Source organism: Crocodylus porosus, unplaced genomic scaffold, assembly GCF_001723895.1.
Source record: "Crocodylus porosus isolate Cpor-Errol unplaced genomic scaffold, CroPor_comp1, whole genome shotgun sequence".
Classification (NCBI taxonomy): Eukaryota; Metazoa; Chordata; order Crocodylia; family Crocodylidae; genus Crocodylus; species Crocodylus porosus.
Genome location: NW_017728927.1, coordinates 6,395,086 through 6,409,417, shown reverse-complemented (window position 1 = coordinate 6,409,417; position 14,332 = coordinate 6,395,086). Strand labels below are relative to the sequence as shown.

General features: G+C 56.3%; 1 protein-coding gene across 1 annotated transcript in view; it reads left to right on the top strand.

Annotated features, from left to right (window-relative positions):
• The first annotated feature begins 3,571 nt into the window (after window positions 1-3,571).
• Window positions 3,572-14,332, top strand: part of TRAF7 (TNF receptor associated factor 7) — a 33,338-nt gene continuing 22,577 nt past the window's right edge. Inside the window, exon 1 of the mRNA XM_019541860.1 lies at window positions 3,572-3,595. The gene's annotated coding sequence lies outside the window, so the exon portion shown is untranslated. The remainder of the gene's footprint in view (window positions 3,596-14,332) is intronic.

Below are 14,332 nucleotides of genomic sequence, written 5' to 3'. Positions count from 1 at the left end.
GGCCGGTACAGGGGCGCGCGATCTCTCCCAGCTGCCCTGGCCCCTTCCCGCATTGGCCTCTGCAGGATGCGGCCGCCCCGCGGGGTTGCGATCCGTCGGCCTCTGGGCGCGCGGGTCGCGCTGGGGCTCCCTAGCGTTGCTCCGTCCCGGCTGGCCGTGCCGTCCTGGGGCGTGGAGAAGAGCCGGCTGGATGGCGGCGGGGGGGCAGGCACCGCTGCGCACTCGGCCTCTTGCTCTTCCCAGGTGTTTCACTGAAAACTGAGGAGTTTGGTGCAGGAAAGCGGCAGGGGCTTTACTGTTCCTCGGCTTGCACTGGGGCCATTGCTGCCCAGCCTTGAGCCTCTTGTCGCTGTCCTCCCCTCTTGTCTCTGCCGCGCACTGCTGGACGCGCTCCTTTGTCACAGGGTTACCTCGCAAACCTCTCTTTGCCCTTGTTGTTACATGTCTGCCCTGGCTGGCGTCACTGGTTGTGTTGCATTTCCCTCCATCTCCTCAGTACCAGGGTTTCCTCTGGGTTTGTGCCTTTTGCTTTCCCAGCACATCCGGATGCGCGTCAGTGCTAGGTCTCTGCAATTGTCACGGTTTTTCCTCCTCGCTGCAGAGCAGAAAACTGTTCTCTCAGTCTCTTTATCTCCAGCCACTTCAGCCTAATTCTTCCACCGACTTCTAGCTGCTGTCCTTGTGCCCAGAGCTGCTATCAAACACTTTCCCCTGCTTGATGATCAGTCATTTCACCCTGCTGATCCCCTTTGTTCTGCGGAGCTGTGAAGCACAGGCTTTATTTCAGTTCAGCTTGCTTTTGTGCAGGTGTGCCATTGTCAGCTGCTAATCAGGAGCCTGTCTGCTCCTGTGTGCTGGTGGGTGTGAAAGGAAAGCTCCATGCAGCCATCAGCAGCTTTTGATGTCTGTGTACTAAGCCAGGAGCAGGTTGCTGTACCTTCCCTGTGGAGACTGCCGCCTCTGCAGAGACCTCCTGCCTGGCATTAATGGATTTGCTGAACTTGGAAGTATTGCCGATCGGGTTGTTTCAATTCCAGTGATTTCAGTCTGCCTCCTTTGGGTCCATGTAGTTCCAGCTGGAGGAGGGGTTCTTCCTCACCTGTCCTGTGCTGGCTGGTGACAGTGTTAAGCAGCTGTTGGACTGTAGCTTCAAGCAACTACCTGTCAGCCTGGACAGGTGACACCTGCACGTGCCTCTGGATTATGAGCTTGGGCCATTTGCACCAGCTGTAAAGGGAATGCTGGACAGAAAGAGCACTGGTCCTGGCCAGATGGAAAGGGGATGAGGAGGTAACCCACCTCCATGCCACCAGCCTCCCTGCCCACTCTGCTGGATGGGACCCTGGGGAGAAGATGTGATTGTTTGCTTTCTCTGCTTCAGGGCCTCTTGGGAGTTTCCCACCGAAAACAAGTACGTCTGACGCTTGAACTTTTTTGTCAGGTAATGGCTGGGTGTGCGAGTCACTGGGCTCCGCTGAAGGTCCCATGTTGACCTCAGCTGTTTACTGTGGGCTCGCAGCCAGAAGTCATTTGTGAGCATGGATTTAAGGCTTGGATTTTGGCCCTGATGCGATCCATCTGCCTTGTTCCCTTCAGCCAGTGCTTGTGTACTTGGAATGCATCTGATGTGGCCGTTTTGAAGGTTGCTGGGAGCAGAAACAGACACCCATCCTGCTTGCCACTGGCCTCTTTCTAATAGGGTTCGTCTGCGCTGCTGCCTGGGACTCAGCCCTTGTTGTGTTGGCACTGTGCAGAGCTTTGCAGCTCCCTGCATGGCTCTGCAGAAGAGAAGCGTTCACACCTCTGGAATTGGAGAGGAGAGAGGAAAGAGTTCTTAGCAGCCACAACTGCTTGGGCACCAGGGCCAGAGGACGTTGCTGCCAGGGCAGGCTCTCATAGCCACTGCCCAGAGAGGGCACAGGCTCTATCTCCGTCCAGGGTTTGACTTCAGTGACTGCCTCTGCAGCAAGGGCCAGGGTCTGAAGGGTCTGGACCATTCCACTTGTCTGGCCTCTCTGCATCTGTGTTGGGCTCAGGGAGGTGAAGTGACCTCCCCAAGCCTAGCCTTAAGTCCATGTAAAGAGCAGAAGTCTGATCCCAGCCCAGCCAAGTCCCCACCCAGTACCTGCCCTACAGCTTGGATAGGCCTGTCTGCAGTGCCTGCTCCATGTCCAGACTCCGGCTAAGCAGCCCCTCTGTCCATTCAAACCAGAGGGCAGGATCCAGTGCATTTTGAGCTGGCCAAGATTAGCTGCCATTGAGTGTTGTTGGGATGAGGAGTGTTTCACAGCAGATACCCAAGCAGCCCAGCCATCAAAGCCACACTGGTGCACAATGAGCATGGGCATGTGAACATCCCAGGAGTGCTAACAGCTTCCCCACTGATGCCCCAGAATCCAGCTGTTATCTAACAGCATGGATTAACCCCTCCAGAGCCAGGGTGCCCAGCCAGCCAGCTGCATTCTTGCCACCAGAGTCAGAACCAGAGGGCCCCAGTGCTCTGAACAACAGCCTGTCATACGTGAACCCCTTCCTGGTTTGAACATGCCCTAAGGAAGTTGTATTGTTTGATGAGCTGATGGGGAACGGCATGGCCTGGGTCTGCAGGGCAAATGCAGCTTCTTTGGCATCAGTCCTGAGTGGGCTGCAACTTGCCGGTGGCTGGCGTGAACCCTGGCAGCGACGCATGGGGCAAGCCCTGGGCTGTTACATTCCAGTCGGTCACCGCAGGGCAGGGGCAGGCTGTGGGGAGGGGGTTTCCCAGCAGAAGTCCCTGGAGCCTCTTCCTCTTGCTGTGGAGCAGGGTGCAGTCTCCAGGATAGGCATCTGGACATCCCACCCCGATCTGCAAATACAACAGGCCACCTGCTATAGTGACGTGTGGCCCAACCTTTCTGCTGTCGCAACCTGTCCTCCCCACCCACTTAGCACGGCCTGAGTTCTGAGCCTCAGCCCAGGTGATGGCATCTCCCATAGGAGCAAGGACAAGACTTAAGCAGCGGTCTGGGGAAGGGCTGTGAGAGGGAGCCCTGGGCTTCTCCTCCCGCCGCGGGCAGGTTGGCAGCACAGTGCCTTTAGCTACAGGCTCTGCTCTCTTGGCACCGGCTCAGAGCCCAGCACACGTGCCCTGCGTTGTCCGCTCCTCCGCAGGGAGCTGCTGTTTACGAAACTGCTCGCAGCATGGCTGGCTTGGCAACGACTTCCGTCTTCAGCCTGCCGTCAGCTGGAAGAGCCGGCTAGAGCCAGCCTGCCCTGGCCTGTGGCATGCCTGGGGCTCCTTTGGTTAGAGAAGGAAAGCCATGTGCGGCGAGAGCTTTCCTTACTCACTCTGCTCAGGCTGGGGCAGCCCGGCCGGAGCTGCGAGGCTGCGCGGGGATTGGCTGAGCAGCGGGATTTTCCAGATGCATTTACATATCGCCCACTGCTCCGCATGCCTTTCTGTTTACCTCACCCTGCATACACACGCGCGCGCGCATGCACACACTCACAGACGTGCACACGCATGCAGCCAGGGCAAGAGACATTTTGAACGAGGGAAAGGCTGCCCCAGTCGCAGGCTTCGCATCTCCGGTCCGTGGGGTGAGTCCCACGCCAGGTCAGTGCCTCGCCTGGTGCAGCGAGCAGCAAGTGCACTGGCAGGGGAGGAGGCAGGTGGGCTGAAGCGAAGGGCACCTTGCATGTTTTCAGAGCCATGCGCAGGGCTTAGCAAGGATCTGAGCTCCTCGTCTGGTCTGGGACCAGCTCCCTGTCACCTGCAGCTAATGGGGATGCATTAGCCGATGTAACAACTCCCCCACGCCAAGGTTTTATACAGCTATAAAAGCCCTTCCTTGTGCAGTGCCCCCCACCAGGGGCTTTGCTGTGGAGCAGCACTTCTAAGATGAGCTGACATCTCCTTAATGCTTAGGTGGTGGTTTGAAAATGTACGATGCCAGATGCTACGAGGAAGAGACTGTAATTGTTCACTGGGTTGGGGCTGTGGGTTTGGACCGGAGTCTGCCATGGGGTTCAGAGATTCCTGTTGTCACGACTCAGAAGCACAGGGCTGTTTAGAAATGTCAGGGTGCCCAGCACTTCCAGGCTTTGTGAATATCTTTTATAGCCAGAGCAGCCCCCACAACTGTCTAGAAAACATGAGAGCTCCTTCCCTTGTTCTGATTTGAGTTAGCAGCCTGCCTGGCAGTAAACGTTAGCCAGGTTGCATTGCATTTGGCTGCTTTATGCAGCAGAGTTCATGGGGACTGTGCTAGCAGGGGCAGATGGTGGAAACACACCAGAATCTTTTCTTTTCTTTGCTTTGCTTTTGTGAGAAAGCTGGCACGTGCCAACAGATCTGTAAAGAAACCTCAGTGTACACGGCAAGGCAGGGTATCGCGTTTCAGAGCAGTGTAGAACAAAAGCTCCTGACAGTGCGTGTTTGAAGTGTGGCTGTGGCTGCTTTTCCTTCCTCTCCTCCAGAATAATCCTGGCGTGCTCTTGCTGAAATCTCTGGATTCTCATGGGGAAATGCAGCCATCTCTAGGGTAGAACGGAGCAGCTCTCCGGAGATGTTTGCAGCCATTTGGGACAGGAGACAGAGGAGAAATATTCCTCCAGCTGAACTGGCAGGGGTGGTTTCGGGAAGGAGCATGCAGTGTGCCACTCCACATCCAGGTTTTTCCAGGTGCCACACGTGCTGAACATGAGCCCTTTGGTGACCGCTGTTGAACTGTATCGCTGGGTGCCTTCCCTGGTCTTTAAACCCTTCACAGTCCAAACAGAAGGTGGCTTTTGACTCCACAGCGAGTCAAACACACAGGCTGGGGCTGAGCAAGGGTGCAGGAGTTTAGCTTGCCACAGGTGAGTTCCTCTGCTCTGAAGAGCTGAGATGTCTGGTCTGAGTGGGAGGCTGGGAGCTGGGGCAGGAGGTCCTGGGTCTGTCTCTGTTGGGTGGGTCCTGCGCTTGCTAGCTCTGGTCCTGAGCTGCTCAGTTGGTTTTGAAGTCCTGCAAAGCAGAAGGAGTTGTGTGCCACGCCACCAAGGCTGAGGTTTGGATGAATTTCCTCACCCGCAGGCCCTGTTTCCCCTGCCTGTGCCTTGGTTTCCCCATCTGTGAAATGGGGAGAATAGTTGTTGCCTGCCTTGCCAAGGTGATTTTGAGCAGAGTGGTGAAGGTGGGAACGTTGCCTGCGCAGTCTGCGTTGTTCTCAGGTAAATGGCTATGCCTAGGCTGTGCTCAGCTGTACATTTTTCTAGAGCTCTTAGAAATGGCTTCCATAGATGTAGTGTTGGGGGAAGCTCTGGAGCCTCGAGTCATTTGCCCATGGAAATGGTGGTTGTCCAGATCACCACTAAACATCCATTGCCCCACCACTCAGCCCTTACCACATGGTTAGACCCCCTGGGACAACCGAGCAAGAGGGTGCAGTCAGTGCCAGCAGTGCAGTGGCTTGTGCAGACCACTCAGTGCTGTTTGACTTCCTTCTCTCACCGTCCCAGCCCCGTGCGGACACCCTTCCTGCCCCTGGGGTTGGGCTCGGCGACTCTTGCTACGTGACACGATGCACCCTTCTCCCCCACCATGGACTGCAGGCGGGTCTAGGACGTGACGGGGCACGCACAAGCACAGATGTGAGTCACAGGAGGGGTGAGTTGGAGGACCAAGTGTTCCAAGGAGCCTGTGCCTGTGCGACGGGATCCCGAGGAATTGGGGAACATGTTTCCTCTGACTGGTTCAGGTCAGGACTAAGCAGGTGCCAAGTTCTTCCCACTCTGGCTATCATGGGCCTTTCTCGAGTCCAGCCCTGTGAGCTTCCTGCACTGGGCACCTTCCTTCGGTAGGTGCCCCTCCAAGGCAGGAAGGCACCTTGAAACCTGGCTTCTGCTTTCCCTGTGGCAGAACACTTTAACGTCCCGTCACTGACCTCAGAGGGGCTTTTCTTCAACAGTTGAACGTTGAAAGTGAACTTGAAGGGGAAATTGCAGAACAACAAATCATCCACAGGCTGGACTCTGTTAAATGTGCTCTAAACCGAGACTGCGGCTTCTTATCCCATGATCTAGATTAGCTTTACTGATCCCCGTGACCCTCCATGGGTTAACAGCTTTGTTTTTCTCTCTCCCACCCATCTTGGGTCTCTCAGCAGTGTCCCCTCCTTCCTCCCCTATTCTTTCAGTCACTGCTTTCTGTTTAGCAGCTCTGCTTCCTGCGACCCCGTTCACAGCATCTGATGAAGTCGGCCTGCTGCCTACAAAAGCTTATGCCGGACAGCTCTGATTTGCTTAGTTTAAAAGGTGCGAATCTACCCACTTCTGCCCATGCTCTCCCATCACAGTTGCAATTAGGCTTTAGATTGGAGGAAGTATAAGAGGTTCCCTTCCACCAGAGTGACCTGATTTTTTGATGCAGTTGTAAGATGGTCAGAAAGGTGTCGCCTTCCAGATGTACAGCAGAATATTGCAATTAACTTATCCCCCATGGGGACTGCTCACCCATTCAGAGGGGAAATACTGTGCAAAAGTGATTTCTCGGTGCAAATGAGTGACCTCCATGGCTTTTGGACACGCTCTGCACTCAATTCACGTGTTCTTGCAAGTGGGTGCAATTAAAAACCTGGCTTTCATTTGGATTGGTAACAGCTTTCAGCAGGGATGTGCTGATTTTAGCCTGGTGCACAGAAGTTGCATAATGTTTGGAGGGCAGTATAAAAACCTCAGCCAAATGGACGGGCTGAATAGAGGCCAGGGCAAAACCCGCCAGCCCAATCAGTAATAATGCATTGATTGTATTGATCGTTTTTATAGTATGTTGTCAACATGCGTTGTACCCGCCCTTTGGTACCTTTGTAGGTATTCTGCATTTCACAAGCATTTCTTTAATGTAGGTTTAAACACATGGTATAGAAGTCTGTCAAGAGCCCCCAGCTTCTTGTAGCTCGAGTAGTCTAGTATCCTCCAGCTCACTGCAATTCTTTATCAAGCAGAGAAGGTGTGAAATTGCCTCGTAGATCCAGTGTCTGTGAAGCTGGCCTCACGTCTGGCCTTGCCTGAGAAGGATTCCCTGCCTTGCGTCCTCAAGCCAGCTGTCACCAGAAGGAGGCCTTTCGATCTCCATCCGACAGGAAATTGTAGCCTGGAAAGAAACCTGGGCAATGCTCCTGGACCAGTTCATGCAGAAGTTTGTGATTTTTATCATGAAAACACTGACTATAAACAAAGCAAATTTGGTGCCATCCTGTTGGCAAAAAGATGACCCCGCTCCTGTCCTCCACAGTGGCTGCCCAGCACCAGGAGACAGCCCTGCTTGGCATGATGTCTTCGGCCCAGCAAGTGCCAGAGCACTGCACAGCATTGGAGGTGTCACCAGTGAATGCGGGGGTCGAGGAAAGAGCACACAAGGCTGAGAGGTGTTTGCAGACCCTTTGCAGTGGGATGCACAACTTCCCTGTTCCTTCTTTTCTGGCTTAGTTCAGCAGCAGTAGGAATGACCTGGGGGGTCCCTGCCCCACCGCCGTGGAGGTACCCACGTGACAAAGCTCACTGCTGCCGTTACCCCTCCCGACCTGCATTGGCCAAAGCGTGGGACAAGCGTCGGGTTCCTTATTGGGACTGATTCACCAGCCAGCTGCTCAGACAGGAAGCCCAATGCAGCCCTTTCCCTGCGCATAAGTGACTCCAGCCTCGGCATCGTGGTCCTTTGTTTCTGCTGACATGACTCACTGGAGAGCGTGAGGGGAAGCTGTGCTCCCAGCCTGCAGCAAGGGGGGTCCTTGGCCACAGGTGAGGCCTCTTTCAGGCAGACTCATCAGAGAGGTCAGAGACTAGCGCAGCCTCAGACTCCTTCCCACATAGGGTTGACACATCTTGGCCTTGGAGAGGCAGCCTGAAGGCCAGGCCACGATCAGCTCTTCTTTGGCTGGAAAATATCAGCCCCTGGGTGTCTTCGCCCCTCCTGGGGGGAGTTTGTGGGTGGGTTAGTTGGGCAGGAGCCCTGAGACCATTGCCACTTCAGGCCTGGGCTGGTACCGGCTCCAGGGTGAAATTGCGTGGGTGCAGCCCCCGCTCCCCCCTCTTACGTGCATCTGGTTGCTATCAGGCATGTGACTCGCTGGGAAGCCGGCCCCGCTGCTTCCCCTTTTCGATACTTGTTTTTGGCAAAAACAGGGAAGTTGCATTGAAAAATAAGCTGCAGGGCAGTGGGGCTTAGAGCACAGCTGCGTTTCCCAAGAAGCTCTCCAGACATCTGGATCCAGTCAGGCCCACCAGCTGTCCGCACAGGCCTCCCCATCCACAAGGTACAGCCCCGTCCCTTTCCTCTAGCCCCGCTGCCTGGCCACATCACCAGTTGGGTTTTCTTGAACAAGAACGCAGCTTTGCCGCAGCCAGGAGCCCCCTGTTTTGACCCTGTGTGGTGCAAGCAGGCCCTGAAAAGTCCCAGGAAACCCTGAGAAGGTTTCTGGCAGCAAGGACTCCAGGCACTTCCCTTGTGCATGTGCCCAGGCCACTAGCATGGGCTTCAGGGGTGTTTGAATGTTGTTGAAGGGCTGCATAATTTCATAGTTTCTAGGGTCGGAAGGGACCCGAGTAGATCATCGAGTCTGACCCCCTGCCATGGCAGGAAAGATTACTGGAGGCAAACAACCCCAGCAAGGTGTTCATCTAACCTCCTCTTAAAGCCCCCCAGGGTAGGAGCCAGCACCACTTCTCTTGGAAGTTGGTCCCAGACCCTGGCCGCCCTGACCGTGAAGTAGCGCCTCCTGATATCTAACCTAAACCTCCCCTCTGCCAGCTTGTGACTTATTCCTGGTCACTCCTGGCAGTGCTCAGGGGAACAGGGACTTCCCCAATGTCTGCTGATCCCCCGACTAGTTTGTAACAGGCCACAGGATCCCCCCCTCAGCCTTCTCTTTTGGAGGCTGAACAGGTTCAGGTCCCATCGCCTCTCCTTGTAGGGTCTGCCCTGCTGCCCCCTGACCATGCGAGTGGCCTCCTCTGGACCCTCTCCATGCTGTCCACATTCCCCCTGAAATGCGGCGCCCAGACCTGGACGCAGTCCTCCAGCTGCGGCCTGACCAGTGCCGCATAGAGGGGGAGGATCACCTCCCTGGACCTGCTCGAGATGCATCTGTGGACGCAGGACAAGGTGCGGTCGGCCTTCCTGACCGCGTCCCTACACTGCTGGCCCATGTTCATCTTGGCATCAGTGATGACTCCATGATCTTTTTCTGCCTCTGCCCTGCCGAGAAGGGAGGTCCCCAACCTGTAGGTATGCTGCTGGCTCTTCCTTCCCAGGTGCATCACCTTGCACTTGTCCGTGTTGAATCCCATCCTGTTCTCGTCCGCCCACCCCTGTAACCTGTCTAGGTCCAGTTGTAGCCTATTGCTCCCTTCTAGTGTGCCCACGTCCCCCCCACATTTAGTGTCATCAGCAAAGTTGCACAAGGTGCTTTTTACCCCCTTGTCCAAGTCGCTGATGAAGATGTTGAACAGTGCGGGCCCGAGGACCGAGCCCTGGGGGACCCCACTGCCCACGTCCCTCTGGGTCAAACATGACCCGTCCACTACCAGCCTCTGGGTGCGGCCCTCCAGCCCGTTGGCGACACATCTGACTGTGTGGGGTCGACACCACAGCCCCCAGTTTCTTAATGAGAACGGGGTGAGAGACAGTGTCGAAGGCCTCCCGAAAGTCCAGGAAGACGATGTCCACTGCTACCCCTGCGTCTAAGGATTTGGTGACTTGGTTGTAGAAGGCCACCAGGTTGGTCTGACAGGACCTGCCACTGATGAACCCGTGCTGGTTGCCCCTAAGCATGCAGTCCCTGGATGTGTGCCAGCATGATTTTCTTGAACAGTTTGCCTAGGATCGAGGTAAGACTGACTGGCCTACAGTTTGCCGGGTCCTCCTTCTTTCCCTTTTTGAAGATGGGGACCACGTTGGCCCTCTTCCAGTCCTCCGGCACCACACCAGAGCACCACGAGTGCTCGTACAGCCGTGCCAGGGATCCCCCAGTGACCTCAGCCAATTCCTTTAGTACTCTAGGGTGGAGATCGTCTGGACCGGCTGACTTGAATACATCTAGTCCCTCCAGAAGCTCCCTGACTAGTTCCTCACTGACCCTGGGCCTGGGTGCGCCTCCCCCGGGGCCCGAGGGGGGCCCAGCAGGGAGGTGGCTGTTCTGGTCCCTACTTAGGAAGACGGAGGCAAAGAAATCATTAAACGTGTTAGCTTTGTCTGGTGCGACGACCAAATTTCCTAGCGCGTCCTGCAAGGGCCCCACGTTACCCGGGACCTTCTTTTTACCCCCTATGGATTTAAAGAAGGACTTCTTATTGTCCTTGATCCGGGAAGCTAGTCCCAGCTCCATCTCTGCCTTGGCCTTCCTGACCCCCCTGCATCCCTGAGCCACCGCAGTATAGTCATCCTTGGGGACGGCCCCTCCCTGCCATCGGGTGTGCGCCTCCCTTTTAGCTAGGAGACTTTCCCGGATGCTTTTGGTGAGCCGTGGGGGCTTGTGTCCCAGGGATGCAGTTGTGTCTGGTAAATCTCTCCTAGATGTGGTGAGTCAAGTGGCTAGAGGCAAAAGCTAATGCAGTCTGCGGTGCCTGCTGTCTGCCACCAGCATTCCTCCCATGGCTCCTCTTCCTCTCTTTCCCTACTCGGTCTGCCTCTGCTGGGCTGATCGGCCAAGCTGCACCCAGGGGGTGGCTTGAAAGCATTGTGGAGAACCCCGTAGCCTACGCTAGCAGCCCCTTCCTGCTCCGGGACACGATGCAGGGGCTCTCGGTCTTCAGGAGAGTGCCCATCTATCTGTTCCAGCAGACTTCGGAGCCGGCGTACGAGAGGGAATGTCCTCCTTGATGCTCCTGCTTCCAGTGAGCGCCAAACAGACTCGGGCTGTGAATCTGTCACCCGGTGGTTTCCCAGCTGCGCTGCCTGCTCTTGGGTTGTCTGCTTCCCAGCTTGATCTCCTCGTGCTCTAGGCTCCGCTGTGCTCGTTGTCCCGTCTGCATATACCAGCAGGAAGCGATTGAAGGCCTGGCCAGGGGAGGCACGCGTTGGAGGGTGTGTTGTTTGTTAATCCGACCTAGGTAGGGCTTGGGACCCAGCAGGTGTGTGAGAAGCCTTCAAGGCACACCACAGACCGGCCAGAGGGCAGGCTGTGGGCCCAGAGCAGTAGCGGCTGCCGTGGGTCACCCAGGAGCCTGCGGGGGAACTCGGATCCTTTGAGTCTCCCCTGTTGCCTGAACCCCACGTCCGTGCTCCTCTCCTCCCGGTACTTGTGCTTGCAGAGCCCCTCGGGGAGGACTCTGCTGATGGAGCGCAGGCTCCTCGGGGCCGCGAGGCAGTGCCCTGACTGTGGCCCTGGATGGCCGCAGCGCCCTGCTTCTCACTCCCCTTATTCTGAAAGCGGCACCGCTCAGCCCAGCGTCTCTGGCACTGCTCTGGCAGGACTGGAAGAGCTATCTCCAAGGCCAGCTGTGGTCACTCAGTTCCTCAGGCCACAGCTCATTCCTGGGGAGCAGGTATTGGCCAAACAACTGTTCTCTCAGACTGGACGATTGCTTTACAATAAAAGGGCCATGGGGAGCACCAGGCCAGGCATGCCGTAGCACCGTGCTGATGACCTGTGCGGAGGAGGGGCAGTAAAGCTGCCCCAGGCCTCTGCAGGCTTCTCCTGCTTGCAAGGGAACCTCAAAAAGCGAATCCAGAATTACCAGGGTGTTCTGCAATCAGGCAGGGCTGGGCCAGGGCCCAGTGAGGTCTGTGGGTGGAGCACTGGACTGGGACCTGGGTGCCATGCTTCGCTGGAGATCTCTTGGAGATTAATCCTAATCTGCTTCTCCTTTTCTTCTCTGTAATGTGGGGGTGCCACTGACCTCCTCTGCAAAGTGCTGTGGGATCTCTGGTTGCAAAACGCTAGACAAAAGCTCAGCATCATCATTATGATCACAGACAGGACAGAAAGCCAGCCTCTGCCCCGGAGGTCCTGACATCTCAGCCAGGATGGGAGTGAGTCCTGGAGGGGGAAGCAGCTGCTAGAGCAGGGGTCATCTTGTCCGGCATCGCGTCTCTGCCAGTGGCTTGGAACCAGACGCTGTTGAGAAATGGGCCAGAAACCCTGTGTTGGCCAGTCGCTGGCCGTAGAGGCTGCTTCCTCCTCCCTGCTCTCTGCTGGTGGTCCTGAAATGAGGAGTGAGGGTCCTTTTTGGTGAAGCATGCTCAGCCTGTTGGTGTGCGGCACAGCTCTGCCTTCTCCATGCAGCTGTCGGTCAGATGCTGCCTCCCACTAGGCCTCTGAACGTCACTGCCCTGTCCAGGGAACGCAAGGATTCAGCCATGCCTCGTGCAAAGCCGGACGTCTCTGGGACTTTCCTCAGTGCTGTGCCTTTCGGATGCAAAGTCCCTTCTTCCTAGGGTGGACCCAGCAGTGAAGACTTCCCCGTGCCGTCTGCAGCTGGCGCCCCTTGGCTTGGAGTAGGGCAGGACAGCTTCCACCAAATCTGTGTTCTGTCTGCTGAAATCGCTGCACTGTGAAACCGGATTGGTCCCGCAGCCAGTGATGTGCAGCACTGCAGTCTGCCTCTGTCACACCAGCAGGATCCGTGCAGGCATCGGAGGCCTGACAACATCCTCCACCAACCTGCCTTTGAGCGTGACCTGGCGAGGAGCTCTCTGCCATGCTCCCAGACCCCAGAGCTGCTCCATCCCCGTCAGATATTTGCATTTCCGACTTAGCGTGGCTATGCTCCACCACGCGGCTGTTCGTTACTTGTCAAGGACATGATTTCCGAGAGTCTGTGGTGTCTTGTTGCTAATGCATCCATTTGTACCCAGAGAGATTGTGGGCATCGGGTGGAGAGGGGCTGGTGCCCTTCCACCCAAGAGGCATTGACCCACGGCAGCAGGGAGGGAGGAGTTTCTCCCTTAGGCAGTGAGACTTCTCTCCATAGTCGTGTGACTCATAGCGGGTAGGTAGGGATGACTTGTCCTGAACTTGAACCCACCCTTTCTCTTCTCTCAGCCTCAAGGATGATGAAGGGCTTTCCTTGCAGTGCCTCCTGAACAGAAGATTTGGTGTTGGAGAGCATGCAAGCTACCCTGCCATTACCAACCTAGGCCCAGTCCATTTTCCAGCCTGCCTGAAGGTCGTGGCCTGGTGACTGCCTGTGAGCATGCACGTCAGATCACAGGATCGGAGCCCAGCCTCCAGTCCCGACCTGTAGTGACAAACCAGGACCCTGACTCTCACTGCAAAACCTGGCACCTGTCCCCTGGAACTGGAGGGGTGAGACAGCTGCCATTGGTTTTAATCCTGTGGGCACACAGAAGAAACAAGCACATAAATGAGGAGAGGGTAAAGGGCATGTGAAACGTGGTGTTTGCAGGGCACCAATGTTGTTCCATGCCCGCAAGGTGCATTCACGCAGGATCGGGCTTCTGCAGGTGTTCAAGACGGTGCAGACTTGGTGTGTCGAGGGATTACTACTGGGCAAAAGTTTGACTCTGTGGATTTAACCTAGCAACACAGCTCAAACCACTGACTAAGAGACATGAAAGGAGGAAGAAGCCCTGAGGGAAGCAGCAATAGGGCTGAGGCCTGCCTGACATTTCCAGCAGGCACTGGGACCTTGCTCCAGGAATCACAAAGGTTGAAGAGCAGCTGGTTCCCTGGCTGTTGCCCTTCCTACATAGCCCACTGTGAAAGGACCTGGCGGGGTTAATTTTAACTGCAAAGGAAGCCAAGTGCTGTATCCATGCCTGAGCTGAAGGCAGAGCCCTGCTTCCTCCTGGGAAAGCACAGGGCCGTGCAGGTCCTCTGGATGCTCTCACAAGGTGGCTGGAGCCTGTGTCACTGTCCTCTTCTTGACTGCAAGGCAGCTGGGGCGTCTGGCGCTGACCAGGTGTGGGGCTGGGGGGCCTGGGGGAGGCAGCGTGCTCTGCCTTAGGCAAAGAGGCACTTAGGGCAAGGGATGTAGTCGTCATGGGTGATTTGAATTACCCGGACATCTGCTGGGAGGAGCAGTCAGCCAGGTCGGACCGTTCCCGGAGGCTCCTGGCCGAGATACAGGACCTCCACTTAATTCAGGAGGTGCGCAGTCCCACCAGGGGAAATGCCCTGTTGGACCTGGTCCTGGCCACAGGCGACGACACGGTCAGGGGCCTCCAGGTCCTCGACCCCTTGGGTGACCATCGATCACTGGAATTCACCACCCAGCGCAGGGTGTCAAGGGCCTGCGGCAAGGCGGTAGCCCTAGACTTTAGGAGGGCCAACTTCAACAAGTTGAGGAGACTAGTGGGGGAGGCGCTGGGGTCCTTGAGGGCAGGGGAACTCAGTGTCCAGGACGAGTGGTC